Raw genomic sequence first — 15,110 nt, 5'->3', positions numbered from 1 at the left:
CAGCCCAAAAGGGCCCTATGCGCATTGGAAGAAAAATCAAAGAGAAAAAGAAAAAAAAAGGGAGGAGGTGGGAAAGGGAAGAAGGACTCCACCTTCCAAACCAAGTAGGACTCGGTTTGGGAGAGGGAGACCTTCCCCCTTGGTTCGGCCGACCCCCTTGGGGCTCCTTGAGACCTAAGGCAAGGCTCCCCCTCTCCCACCTATATATACGGAGGTTTTAGGGCTGATTTGAGACGACTTTTCCACGGCAGCCCGACCACATACCTCCACGGTTTTTCCTCTAGATCACGTTTCTGCGGAGCTCGGGCGGAGCCCTACTAAGACAAGATCATCACCAACCTCCGGAGCACCATCACGCTGCCGGAGAACTCTTGTACCTCTTCGTCTCTCTTGCTGGATCAAGAAGGCCGAGATCATCGTCGGGTTGTACATGTGCTGAACGCGGAGGTGCCGTCCGTTTGGCACTAGATCGTGGGACTGATCGCGGGACGGTTCGCGGGGCGGATCGAGGGACGTGAGGACGTTCCACTAAATCAACCGCGTTCACTAATGCTTCTGCTGTACAGTCTACAAGGGTACGTAGATCACACATCCCCTCTCGTAGATGGACATCACCATGATAGCTCTTCGTGCGCGTAGGAAATTTTTTGTTTCCCATGCGACGTTCCCCAACAATAGGGTCACTACTACGAAAAGAACTTCAACAGCTGCCCGAGATGGCCGAAAAGCAGCTCAGAACACGGGCCAGTTGCTGACAAAAGAAATAGAAGTTGGCATCCACCCCGGACGGCCGAAAACAGCTCAGAACAAAGGCGTGGTGCTGTCACTGAAGAAAGACGGGCAAGGGTTCATCCGCGTCCCATACAACTTATCCATAGGTTGTGGGTCATCTCACAGAAGTGTATAACTGGCGCCCTTCTTCTTATTATATATAGCTCATGCAATAGTCGGATTCTCACCGGGCTGGCATCATTGTATGATTAACTCATATGGCCTTGGTAGCATGTCCACCATATATATTGGGTCTATGTAACAGAGTGCTTGATTCCTGAAGCAGGCTTGTGTCTTGACTGACTATTTTGCTTTCTGACCAACTGTTGTGAATTTAATCCTTGAGATGCATGGTCATATGCTGCCAACTGTGGGTGGAATGTGATGCCTTTCTGACAAGGTTTACTTAGCTTGTGTTGTAAGTCATCTAGAGTATCATGTCTAGGAAGACTGGGTAGCTTGTGCTCGATGATTCGATCGGGATGGCTTCTTGAAGAAGATTGTGTACCATATCTCAAGTGCTTTCGTTCCTTGAAGACTTGCTGGGTAAGACTCGGTACCTTATGCCGGAAGCTTGCTGTGATGTCTTACTAGAGAAGCATGGGTGTCTTGAACAAAGCTCCGTGTTTCACATTCAGGAAGTCACCTGAATCTTGTGCCATAAGCTTTTCGGGTAGCTTGCAGGGAAAGACTGGGTTGCTTACACCTGAAGCGTTCTTTTTTCCATATGCAAGCTTAGTGCATGTATACGTCCTTAATGTTCCTGCTGTTGGTTACTTGCGGTATGCGGCAGAGTATACGGCTACCCTTTTTGCTGAACACTAAGTTCATAGCTCCTTCTGACTTCCTTTCATAGTATAGCAGATTTCAAATTTTGCTCATAAAACACTCAACCGCGTATATGAATCATACCTTTGACTCGAGCTGTATACATCTCTTCCTTCTTATTGATTCCATGATTGCTGCTGCGAAGGTGGTACTGATGTATGCTTACTGCTGATAACTCATCCAGTCGGGATATCCTTTATACTCAGGCTCAATATTCCTGATATAATGCATTCTACTGAAAATTCCATATTGTTGAACCGAGCTTCCAAATGACTGTCTCTTCACTGATTCCTTTGAGTCCAATGTTGGTGAGCAACTTCCATAAGGGGAAAATAAGGTAACACCAAGGGCCCAAAGAAATAAGGAAACGAATAACACACAAAGCAGCAAGATCACACACAAGCAATATAATATTCTACAGCTATTCACAGCAATAATATGCATTCCTACTTCAGCACAAAAATCTCGCAAGAACTCCGGTACTACGGTCTAACATGCTGTGGTGGTGTGCATGAAAGTGAACCAATGTGTGGAAGGGAGTCGGTGTAAACAAAGCTATACCCAACATGGGCTTACACCAGTTCCGTCTGGACGGACACGGTGGCAAGGACGAACTTGGTGATCATGGGTCGGAACACAGGGGTCTCGACCACGTCATCATCAAGCGTACGAGAAAACAAACCGTACTGGTCCGGAGAATGAATGGCAGGGAAGGATAACTATGAAAAGAACGGCTTACGGGCATTTCCCTTTTCTAATAATCAAGATCAGTAAGGGTTGCCAACGCGGCTAGAGGGATGGGCAAGATCCAGGATAGAAGCATGTCTATCACCAAAACAACAGGGCGGCTGAAGAGAATGCACTGGTGTGGTACCGGTGCATCCATTCGACAAGGGATCGGCATTACCAGGCACCTTGGCATCACTCTGCTGAAGCGAAGATGACACCACACCAAGGGAGAAGGAAGCAGGCTGGGGAGTCCACGGTGAATCAAACCGATGCCACCTACACTCGCCAGATCCATCATTAGTAATAACATACCTAGTATGCATGCTATGCACAATCAAATGCGACAAACAAGTGCAGCAAACCAACTGGATCCTATACTATCGGTTACTAACGCTCGCGCGTCTAGGGCGTCCTACAGGCAGACCTGCTCTGATACCAACTCTTGTGGCACCCCGGCTCAGAGGAAACTGGAACACCCCATATTCCAGCCCAAGGACAAGTCTTATGGAATACGGAACCGTTGGCATAGAACAAATCAGCTCTTTATTACTATGGAAAAGATGCAATGATACATGGATTACATCGCCTTGGCGATACTACATCTGCCTACGATAAATCCTACACTAGCAGCAGAACAACGACCTATGTGATGAACTCTACTCCGTAGGGACTCTGGCTGGAATGCGCATCCTAGCTCGCAACTCGGAATCCTCGACAAGGAAGCAATCAGGGCATGACCTGCAAACTGGCATGACAAGCCAGATGAGTACTTTGAATGTACTCGCAATCTCACAACAAATATCAGCATTAAGGCAAGACAATATCATTGCAATCAAGATTAGGAAAGATCTGTTATTACTAAAGGAGTAGCAAAGAACTAACTATACCAGGCTACTCTCACCATCCTCGAGTGATACCAACTTGTAATCTGACCAAGATCCTTTAGCGAGTATCCTCAAGACGGATACCAAGACTTATCATCGGCACGATGCCCAACTGTTATCATCCTCACACGAGTTCTTCCATCATTATTATCATAGATACGGTTGATATCTACTGAGGTCTGGTCGGGCTGACCAATACCGTGGACTCGGCTATTCGAATATATTTGACACTCTGCAGAGGTTGCACACTTTACCCACACTATGGAGCATTGACCTCGTGATCCCATTCAGGTGGATCAGTATTGCTCCAACGAAACTTGCCTGACCCGTGACTCTTTCATCGTACCACCGACAATCATCCTCCCTCAAAGTCCTGCCTTGGGTGGCCCTGTGTCCTCATGACACCTACCACCGTCGTGGCCAAACAAAATTGTCCCAAACGGGGACGGGTACTTGAAACAACTCAACTGGCTCACAGGGTTAGCACCGCCTACCAGGCCAAGGTAGCACTCATGCATAACCCTCCCTCTTCGGAGGTACCGGTGAAAGGTCACACGATCAACTCAAGTCAAGGCCGTCCCATATCGGCAAATGTGGTTGCACTGATGAGCCCGGACAGGTGACTCTGATCAACCAACTAGGTATCTTATCCTGAATAATATTTCTGTTATAGTTGACGATCCGACGTCACCATAATATGATAAATAATAATCTCAAGCCACTACTGTTGATCCATATTCACAAAGTAATTATAGACAGTAATCTCAACAGTATAGCGTAAATTAGTGGGTAAACTACTAGTTACTAACAGTCTTGTACTCAACACGGTAGTCATCTATTCACACAGTGCCTACTCACATATCAAAACTATAAACAGATATAATTGTGATTAAAATAGTTAATTAATTTATGGTATTGAAATGCGATTAAGCAAGTGAGAGTTGTGGCTTTCCTGGGATGAGGGAACCACCGGGAAGAAGGGCGAGAAGCTCGCGGAAAGAATTGCCGGAAACAGTTCTCTCTCGGAGGAGGGCTATTTACAGCAAGGGCAACATGTTCATTTCCACTGTGTGATCACATGGTGCAAATGATTGTATCTTTTGGGGCTTGACGAGACAAAGACGTGGGCTTTGGAATCACTAGAATCGGAGCTACGGACAAAAAGATATGAATGCTTTTCTGCGAGGGACTAATCTGAAATAAAAATATCTGCAATCGGGTCCTTGGGAGCACAGCCGCTGGCTGATACATCTCCATCGTATCTACTTTTCCAAACTCTTTCGCCCTTGCTTGAACTCTAATTTGCATGATTTGAATGGAATTAACCCGAACTGACGTTGTTTTCAGCAGAATTGCCATGGTCTTGTTTTTGCGCAGAAATAAAAGTTCTCGGAATGACCTGGAAATTTACGAGGATTTTTTTGGAATATATAAAAAATACTGGCACAAGAATTACCTGGAGGGACGGAGCCAGGAGCCCACAAGCCTAGGAGCCCCCCCCCCCCCCCTCGTGGTCGCGCCTGGCAGGCTTGTGAGGCCCTCGTGGCTCCGCCGCCTCCAACTCCAGCTCTATATAGTCTCTCTCGCCCAGAAAAAAAGGAGAGAAGAGTTCATCGCATTTTACGATACGGAGCCACCGCCACCACCTGTTCTTCTTTTGGAGGGCATATTTGGAGTCCGTTCTGAGCTCCGGAGAGGGGAAATCGTCGCCGTCGTCATCACCAACCATCCTTCATTGCCAATTCCATGATGCTCTTCACCGTTCGTCAGTAATCTCATCATAGGCTTGCTAGACGGTGATGGGTTGCATGAGATCTATCATGTAGTCGAGTTAGTTTTGATGGGGTTTGATCCCTAGTATCCACTATGTTCTAAGATTGATGTTGCTACTACTTTGCTATGCTTAATGCTTGTCACTAGGGCCCGATTGCCATGATTTCAGATCTGAACCAATTATGTTTTCATCAACATATGTGTGTATTTGATCCTATCTTGCAAGTTGTAGTCACCTACTATGTGTTATGACCCGGCAACCCCGGAGTGACAATAGCCGGTACCACTCCCGGAGATGACCATAGTATGAGGAGTTCATTTATTCACTTTGCGCTAATGCTTTGTTCCGGTTCTCTATTAAAAGGATACCTTAATATCCCTTAGTTTCCATTAGGACCCCGTTGGCACGGGAGGGATGGACAATAGATGCCATGCAAGTTCTTTTCCATAAGCACGTATGACTATATACGGAATACATGCCTACATTACATTGACGAACTAGAGCTAGTTACAAATCACCCCATGTTATAACTGTTACATGATGAATGTCATCCGACATAATTATCCATCACCGATCCAATACCTACGAGCTTTTCCTACTGGTCCTTCCTAAGTTACTATACCGCTACTACTCTCACTGCTGCTACTGTTACCGCTACTGTTGTCACTAGTGCTACTGTTACCGCTGCTACCGTTACTATCATGCTACTTTGCTACTGAAACTTTGCTGCAAATACTAAATCTTTTTGGTGTTGTTGAATTGACAACTCAACTGCTAATACTCGAGAATATTCTTTGGCTTCCCCTTGTGTCGAAGCAACAAATTTGGGTTGAATACTCTACCCTCAGAAACCGTTGCGATCCCCTATACTTGTGGGTTATCAAGACCATTTTCTGGCGCCGTTGCCAGGGAGGCATAGCTCTATTCTCTGGGTCACTTGGGATTTACGTTTGTTGATCACTATGAGGAATCCGAGAGATCCAAAAAACAAAGTCTTGCCCTCACCTACGAGGACAGGTAAGGAACTGCCATCTAGCTCTGCACCTTATTCACCTTCTGTAAGTGCATCTAGTGCCCCTTAGTGATTTTAGTGGTTTGAAGACTTATAGGTTAAGTATCTAATGTGTTTTTAAGTGTACACAGGATCTATAAGTCATTGAGGAGTTTGAGATATTTGAAGAATATTGACCCCTAAAAATATATGTCTTCAGTTGAAGAAATTGGTCTGAAGCTGAAGAAATGAATCGCGAAGAATTTGCGATGAAATTGATATTCCTCATGAAGATATTGATATTGAGAAGATCGGTGGTTCCTGAAGAAAATCGTTCTAAATAAATTGAAGCGTGCAGATTTACGTTTTCTGTTTTACTTTCTGCGCATTTGATGAATAGGAACACCGTACTGTTAAAGGGGGTCAAAGTAACACTATGGAATGGATTTCCTCATGATGCTCAACCCAAGCCAAATCCTACCAAAAGCCTCAAGTGAGGAATATGAGTGACATGAGGACTCTCACAGTTGAGAGTCCCGACCGTTTCGATAAGCCACGCCAAGTCACTAATCTTATCCACTCCAACGGTCATATTATTTAAGGGCATTAATGTCAAATCATGTCGGGATGCTCCCAGGCTAGAAATAGCCGCCCCCCACAACCACTAGGTGGTTGGCTGCTCCGCTAGAAACTGACACTTGTCATAAGAGCAACCCAATTCCTCAGAGCTTTCGAGAGTAAATCATCAGTGAGGAAATACACCACCCACCGAAACCACAAGCCAAATCTAGTGATTGAGCATCACTGAAGAAGTTGTTCCTGTGTGGGACTGAAGCCTTTTACCTTTGAGGACTGTACATCCTCCAGACGGTTAGGCGTCATGGTCTAGAGCAATCCAGCAGTCAATTGTGGATCGCCGGGTGACCGAGTTTGTGAGGGTTTGGAAGTCTGCCCTGAAGACTTACCACGAGTGTTGGGCGAGGACTGTGTGTCCTTAGCTCAAGGAGAATACGGTAGGGACTGTGTGTCCCGGGACTGGGTGTCCTTTGGTTTAAATACCAAGCCGCTCCAAACCAGATGTACAACTGTCACAACAGTTGGAACTGGGTCATCAACAACAGTCTTCACCAAGAATCGGGTTCTAATTCCTCAACTCTTTACATTCTCTGTATTATGTGTTGATGACTTTCACTGTGACTGTTTGAAGAATTTGCGGAAGACTTTCTCTGAATTTCCTCAACCCCAAATTCTTCACTTGAGTAAATCATCATCTGTATTCTGCGTGCCTGCTTGCTGTGCAATCTGTTTTCATAATCTTCACTCTGTAATACTGCCATTGTGAACGATTGCACAACTGATCCTTAACTGTTTCCGCTGTAAGTTAGTCATCAGTGAGGAATTTCCTCAAAAGGAATTTCCTCAGTGATGAAATTCTAAAAATCAATTGGTATCAGAGCAAGGTACTCCCTTGTTCTGTGTGATTTTGGTTTAACCACCTGGAGTTTTAGTTATGTCGACTGCAGGCATGTTTAAGGTGACTGCAGCATGTCCTACCTACGAGGGAAAGAACTTTCCCTTCTGGAAGAACAAAATGCAAATGCATCTACAAGCTATAGACAATGATCTCTGGTATATTGTGGAAAATGGTGTCCCCATCATTTCTGCTAGTATCACTGCAGCTGATGTGAAGAAATTCAAGCAACTAGATTCTCAAGCGAAGAACATCATCTGTGGTCATCTGAGCCCTGGCCAGTTTGGAAGAGTAAGTGCCTTAGGCTCTGCAACACTGATCTGGGAGAGACTGTGCAAGGTAAATGAAGGAGTATCAACCCAACGCGACTCTCGTGTTGATATTCTTCGCAATCTCTTCAATCGCTTCAAGAGACATGACAATGAAAGCTGTCAAGACACCTTTGATCGCCTCACTGACATATCAAATGAACTGCAAGCACTGGGAGCTCGAGACATCACTGATCACGAAGTTGTGAAGAAACTGCTGAGATCTTTGGATTCTTCATTTGACACTTTAGTTCTGATGATTCAAGAAAGACCAGACTACAAGATGCTAGATCCTGCTGATATCCTCGAAAGGCTAAATACTCATGAATTCCAGCTAGAAGAAAAGAGAGATCTATATGGACAAAGCTATTCCAGACCACGTGCACTGAAGGCAAAAGCAATTTCCTCATCTGAAGAAGAAGACACAGATGACAGCAGTTGTGACCCTGAAGAATTTGGTCAGGAACTTGCAATGCTTGTGAGGAAATTCCAGAGATTTACACGACGAGGCCAGTTCGGTAAATCATCAAGAAGAGACATGAGGAAATCAGAATCTGCATCTGAGGACTACAAGAGACGGACCTGTCACAAGTGCAAGAAATCAGGTCATTACATTGCTGATTGTCCTCGCTGGGGAAAGGAATCAAAGAAGAAGAAATACAAGGATGACAGTTCTGATGACTCAAAGAAGAAAAAGAAATCTTCAAAATCCTCATCTTCAAAGTCCTCCTCACACAAGAAGACTAGCTTTAGAAAGGCTCGGGCACTTATTGGCAAGGAAATGGATTCCGAGGCAGAATCAGAAGAATGTGATGATGAAGAAGGCTCTGGAGAAGATTCAGAATCCGGACAGGCTAGTCTTGCACTAGCAACAAATTTCATCAGCAAGTCAATCTTCAATCATGAAGAAAATGAGTGCACCATCCATACTGATGACTATGCTGATGACTTCGCTCCAACCTATTGCTTCATGGCAAAAGGTTCAAAGGTATCACATAATGCCTCCTCATCTGATTCAAGTGACTGTGAACATGATGATTACAAAAAACCCAGTTACAGTAAACTTGCCATCATTGCCACTAAACAACAAACTGCTCTGGAAAAGCTTCAAAAACTGCTAGACAAAAGTGATGATCTGTTGAATGATGAAATGAATCTTAATCAAATCCTCGCTGATGACATGAAAAATCTTCAGTCTAGATTTGATATTCTTCAGGATCGTTATGATACACTCCTCACTAATCATGAGAAGCTTTCCTACGAATTTCTTCAAAGGAAGCTTGATCTTGAGAAGCTGAGGATGTCTTATGATGATCTTCGTACTGAAAATGATTCATTACTAGCTCAACAGATCAGCGCTAGTCAAGTTGAATTTATTCCTCCATGTCTTAAATGCATTGATCGTGAAACTGCTAATTCTTCACCAGAATCTTCAAATGCTACCACTGCTACAAATTCTTCAACTGCACCTGTTGTGTCTATTTCCTCACTTGAGGAAAATACAAATGTCACTGATGAAAATGCAGGGTTGAAGGAATTGTACTTGACAGGCATGTACAAAAGCCTTAAAGGACATCAAATCCTTTGTGATGTGCTCAAAAAGCAGATCTTGAACAGGAACCCGAGGAAAGAAGGAATTGCCTTTGAGAGGAAACTGAATGCTGATGGATCTTATTGGAAAGCTGAGCAGTATCCCAAAACCTCATGGGTTGCTGCTACTGGGCCTCCTTTTGATCCATCTAATCTAACTGGCTTCTCATGTGAATTATCCTATTCCTCTGATGAGTCATTTGATTCCAACTATAAACTGTTCGAAAATCAATCTGTGAAGTATTTGCTCGATATGTTGGAACTAACTGTAGGAATGGCCCTCCTCTGAGGAAAATCTGGGATCCCAAAAGTTGTCTTGAAAATCTTCAAGTGAATGTCCTCATGACATCACCTCTGAAGAATCTGAACCCCAGATCAAATTCCTTAGGAGGACCAAAGTCTTCAAGAGGATCAAAATCCTCAACTGGTCAAAACTATGCTCATACCCGTGCTTATGCGTCTAACATGCAGGGAAACTACAAGGAATATGATTATGAGCGCTATTCTTCAAATCATTATGTTCATAAATCCTCAAACCAGTTCTCTGCATACTCATATGAGTACTTTAATCCCCCTAGTGTTAAGAGAAGTGCATTAGCTTCAATGCCACCTTTCTCATATGGTGCTCGCAGGATGATGAACGCTTTGCCACCCCTTCATATGTGGGTGGTGAAGAAATCAAACTAATCACTTCTGCAGGTCAGGTCTCCAGATGAAAATCATCATCTGAAGAATTTGCTGGAGACCTGAGGAAATGCTTGATAGGACGCAAGCTAATGATTGATGAAATAGAAATATTTCACACGTTCTTACATTTCTGTTATGATGAAATTAGTATCATATTCTTCAAACTTGAAGCATATGAGATGGTAATCTGTACTAATTCATCTGCAGGATGACAAACCCAAAAATACTGAGTGGGTTCTCGATAGTGGCTGCACACATCACATGACTGGTGATAAAAGCCTACTGATGAATATGCCACTAACTCCATCACCTCTGAAGCAAATCACATATGCTGATAAAGGTAAAAGCAAGGTATTGGGACTTGGCAAAGTAGCTATTTCCAAGGATAGGCATATGGACAAAGTGATGCTTGTTGAATCCCTTGGTTTTAACCTCATGTCAGTCTCGATGCTTTGTGATCTTGATATGATTGTTATCTTTGGAAGATATAGATGTGTAGTCATCATGGAATCTGACAGATCCAAAGTCTTCGAAGGTGTAAGAAGAGGGGATTTGTACATTGTTGACTTCTCTACAGGTCCTCAACCGGCCACTTGCTTACTAGCAAAAACCTCAGAAGGATGGCTGTGGCACCGAAGACTAGGTCATGCAGGCATGAGGAATTTGCACACACTTGCGAAGAAGAAGCATGTCATTGGCATCAAATCTGTCAAATTCCTCAAGGATCATCTCTGCGGTGCTTGTGAATCTGGGAAAATGACCAGATCCAAGCATCCCTCCAAAACTATCATGACCACTACCCGTCCATTTGAATTGCTTCATATGGATTTGTTTGGACCTACTCACTATGCAACACTAACCAATGCAGCATCTCTATATGGCTTTGTCATAGTTGATGATTATTCCAGATACACCTGGGTGCATATCATAGTGTATAAAACCGAAGTGCAGGAAATCTTCAAACGATTTTCTTCAAGGGCCTCGACGAACTTCGGCATCAAGATCAAACATATTAGGAGTGATAATGGAACCGAGTTCAAAAACACTGGTCTTGATGATTATCTTGATGAACTTGGTATTACTCACGAATTGTCTGCTCCTTATACTCCTCAGCAGAATGGTGTCGTCGAAAGAAAGAACAGGACTCTGGTTGAAATGGCAAGAACTATGCTTGAAGAATATCAGACTCCTCGTCGCTTCTGGCCTGAAGCAATCAACACTGCATGTCATGTCATAAACAGGGTATATCTTCACAAATTCCTGAAGAAAACCTCATATGAACTCCTCACTGACAAGAAACCCAATGTAAGTTATTTCAAAGTCTTCGGTGCAAAATGCTGGATTAGAGATCCTCATCATAGCTCAAAATTTGCACCTAAGGCACATGAAGGTTTTATGCTCGGTTACGGAAAGGACTCGCACACCTACAGAGTCTTCAACAACTATCACAACAAAGTTGTTGAGACTGTAGATGTGCGGTTCGATGAAACTAATGGCTCGCAAAGAGAGCAATTGCCTTCTGATCCAGATAAGCTGTCTCCTGAGGAAGCAATAAAGCTTAAACCTACTGAGGACATTGTTCCCACTTAGGAAATTGGTGAAGAAACAATCCCCATCGCTGATGAAAGACAAGAAGATGTTCCTGAGGAAATTGCAACAACACCACTTCCTCAGACCAGACAAAATCCTCAACCAGCTCATCCGAGGATTGCAAATGAAGTAGAACTTGACAAAATCCTCAACGACATCAACGCGCCAGGTCCTCTCACTCGCTCAAAAGCTTCACACTTAGTTAAATTTTGTGGGCATTTCTCTTCTGTATCTATCACAGAACCCTCAAAAGTAGCTGAGGCTTTTCTGGAACCGGAGTGGATCCAAGCCATGCAAGACGAACTTCTTCAATTCAAGCTGAATGACGTATGGGAGCTCGTCAAACGACCCGATCCTCGCAAGCATAACATCATCGGCACCAAGTGGATTTTCCGAAACAAGCAAGATGAGGACGGTCAAGTGGTGAGGAACAAGGCACGACTTGTAGCCCAAGGCTACACCCAGGTTGAAGGAATAGATTTCGATGAAACTTTTGCACCTGTTGCTAGACTTGAAGCTATTCGAATTCTACTTGCTTATGCTAATCATCATAACATCATCTTATATCAAATGGATGTGAAAAGTGCATTCCTCAATGGTAAGCTTGAGGAAGAAGTATATGTTGCTCAGCCCCCAGGTTTTGAGGATCCAAAGAATCCAGACAAAGTCTTCAGACTCAAGAAGGCTCTGTATGGCCTCAAGCAAGCCCCTCGGGCATGGTATGATACATTGAAGGAATTCCTCATGAAGAAAGGCTTCAAACCTGGTTCACTCGATCCAACTCTTTTCACAAAATCTTATGATAATGAACTGTTTGTATGTCAAATTTATGTTGATGATATCATATTTGGTTGTACTGACAAAAGATACAGTGATGAATTTGCCTATATGATGAGTGAAGAATATCAGATGTCTATGATGGGGGAGCTGAAATTCTTCTTAGGTCTTCAAATTCGTCAACAAAACAATGGAATCTTCATATCACAGGAGAAATACCTCAAGGATGTTCTGAGGAAATTCGACATGCATGAATGCAAAGGTGCCAAGACTCCACTGCCTACCAACGGTCACCTCGGCACTGATGAAAATGGTAAAGATTTCGATCAGCAGGTATACCTTTCTATGATTGGCTCTTTATTGTATCTATGTGCATCTAGGCCAGACATAATGCTTAGTGTTTGCATGTGTGCACGTTTTCAAGCAAAACCGAAGGAATCACACCATAAGGCTGTGAAACATATTCTTCGATACTTAGCTCACACACCAACACTAGGATTATGGTATCCCAAGGGCTCCAATCTTCATCTGGTAGGGTATTTTGATTCAGACTATGCTGGTGACCGTGTGGATCGCAAGTCAACATCTGGCACATGCCATTTCCTCGGAAGATCACTTGTTTGCTGGTCCTCAAAGAAGCAGAACTGCGTATCACTCTCCACTGCCGAAGCTGAGTACATTGCTGATGGTTCTTGCTGTGCTCAATTACTATGGATGAAGCAAACCCTCAAGGACTACGGCATCAACATGAAGAATGTGCCTCTCTACTGTGACAATGAGAGTGCTATCAAGATTGCCTACAACCCAGTACAGCACTCGAAGACCAAGCACATCCAGATTCGTCATCATTTTCTTCGGGACCATGTCCTCAAGGGCAATATCCTCATCGACCATGTGAAGACTGATGATCAACTGGCTGATATCTTCACTAAGCCCTTGGATGAGAAAAGGTTTTGCAAGTTGCGGTGTGAGCTAAATATCTTAGACTCTTCAAATGTTTTGTAAAAACATGCACACATCCTAACACTTATGCAAAGTTGATGACTTAGATGTGCAACACATGATGAAACGATTTTCTTCAACCGATGAAGAAAGTCACTCTGAATGTGAAGAAATTAACGAAGAAATTGATTCTCGGGGCCCTACGACAATTGTACGCGGCGTCTGTAATCAACTTTCTTATATGGTGGGCAACGCCACCGCCCAATGTGAAATTCCTCAAGTTGATTTTCTTCAAATGATCAAATTCCTCACAATGCATTTTTCTTCAAAACAGTTGTTCTTCATTGTGATGATCTATTGCAAAATCTTCAAAAACACTTGATGACTTTCATTTCCCTAGGTAGACTATGATTTCTAGTCCTCAACAGCATTCACTTATTGCTATTTCTTCAAGTTGATGTTTCTGCTAAGTGAATGTGATCGGACCCTATTTTCCCTCTATGCTATACTTATCCAGTCTATTCAATTCTTCATATGCGTTCTACTTGAAACTTTGTTCAAAATCCTCACTTCATCCTTGTCAGCTGATGATTTTGTAATGAAAATCCTCAAATCTTCGAAAAATTATTTTCTTCAAAGGAACAGTAACTGAACCCCCACTTCCCACGATTGGATAGCCACGATCTCCACTATCTCCACCGCATCGTACGGGAGCTACACGTGTCCTGCGGAGACGTAGAGGCAAGGGCTATTCGGTCCAAAACTTTCGCGCCAAACAGTAACTTTCGGGCTATAAATATGTCCTTAACCCCCTCGGTATCATCTTCTTCGCCTCATCGCTCTCCTGCCACAGCACACCGAACCCTAGCGCCACCGCTGGAAGTCTTGACGCCGGCAAGGAAGAGCTTCACTGCCTCAACCTTCTCGCCGCCAGGATCACGCCGGAGAAGGAACATCTACGTCCACCGCCGCCGTAGACGTCCTCTGCTGCCAAGTTAGGGTGCATTGGACACTTGACCGAAGAACCTCTCCAACACCACCTTTTTCTGTTCTTCGTTCGCACCTTCCAGGGTAATTATATCCAATTTTTACAACAGATTAGATCTAAAATTTTACCTCTCCCTTGTGAAATCTGTTTTTCTTCAAGATACGATGCGCACATGATTCCTCACACACTATCCATCACCACAATCATTGATGAACTAGCTAAGCATCTAAGATTTTCACGAGATTCCTCAATTGTGCGAATTTTCGGATCTGTACAACTCTGGAACCCAAGAACAGAATGCTTAAGCAAATTCCTCAACCACTGGTTATATTCCTCAAACTGTCAAACTTTTCATTTTCTTCAAATCTGAGAACGCATATGACCTCTCCAAATTCCTTGCAACTATACTCTGTTCACAGGTACACACATGTCAGCTGATGAATCTCTCGGTTCTCATCACATTAACTCATTTGCAGCGTTTCTGGAAGAAACTCTTCAAGGCTCATCAGAATCCTCAAGAGTTCAAAATCCTCAGAAAGTTCCTCGTCTGAAGAAAATGGAGGAAGAAAGGAAACAGAAGGGAGGAAAGAAACTGGAGCAGAACACAGCTGTGGACATTCCTGATGACATATACATGGACTACTGCACGCCTGATGATGAACCTGAGACTATGCCTAAAAGGAAGATTAGGCTGCAGAAAATTGAACGTAGATGGGCAAAGGAGTGGAAGGAGTACATGTTTGTGACTCCAAAGTATGCGAAGAAATTCGCCTTGAAGCC

The sequence above is a fragment of the Hordeum vulgare genome, chromosome 6H, assembly GCF_904849725.1.
Source record: "Hordeum vulgare subsp. vulgare chromosome 6H, MorexV3_pseudomolecules_assembly, whole genome shotgun sequence".
Lineage (NCBI taxonomy): Eukaryota > Viridiplantae > Streptophyta > Magnoliopsida > Poales > Poaceae > Hordeum > Hordeum vulgare.
This window is presented reverse-complemented; position numbering follows the sequence as displayed.